This window comes from Penaeus monodon, chromosome 34 (genome assembly GCF_015228065.2).
Source record: "Penaeus monodon isolate SGIC_2016 chromosome 34, NSTDA_Pmon_1, whole genome shotgun sequence".
Lineage (NCBI taxonomy): Eukaryota > Metazoa > Arthropoda > Malacostraca > Decapoda > Penaeidae > Penaeus > Penaeus monodon.
The window spans coordinates 33268030-33268593 of NC_051419.1; positions in this window are offsets into that span (position 1 = coordinate 33268030).

The window sequence follows — 564 nt, forward strand, 5'->3', positions numbered from 1 at the left end:
CATGCGTTTATCTATCCATATACCTATCAATGTATCCCTGTGTGATAGAGTCAAGATGATTAGCCTGATTGTAATTCTAGGGTACACAGGATAATTGATGTGAAGTCGGTCTGCGTATATTTGTGTGTTGGTGTGAATTGCGTAAAGGAAGAGCCACCCACCCCCTGAGGTTCCTGCCCTTTGAAGGATGGCTTAAAGGAGATTAATATGGATCTGTGATGTGAGTTTATATTTTATTATACCGGAACCTCACAAGTATCGGAGGTTAATGGCCTTGACTGATAGGAAGAGTCGGGGATCCTATTCAAAACTTTCCCCTGTCGTAGGAAAAACAGCCGTCCTTGACCGGTAGCTGGGAAATCAGGGGAGATACGAGGCTGTTGCAGCATCGCCATCTCCTCGCAAGGTGCTCATGTACGAAGTCTGCCAGCTGTAGGATGTGCTCCGGAAGAATGAGCAGCTGATTTTTCTCGTCACTTGGGTCGCCATTATGATGACTTCATAACACTTTCCTGGTTGTGATTGTGAATGAGGTTGCCGCCAAGAGATTTTCACTTTTTATTC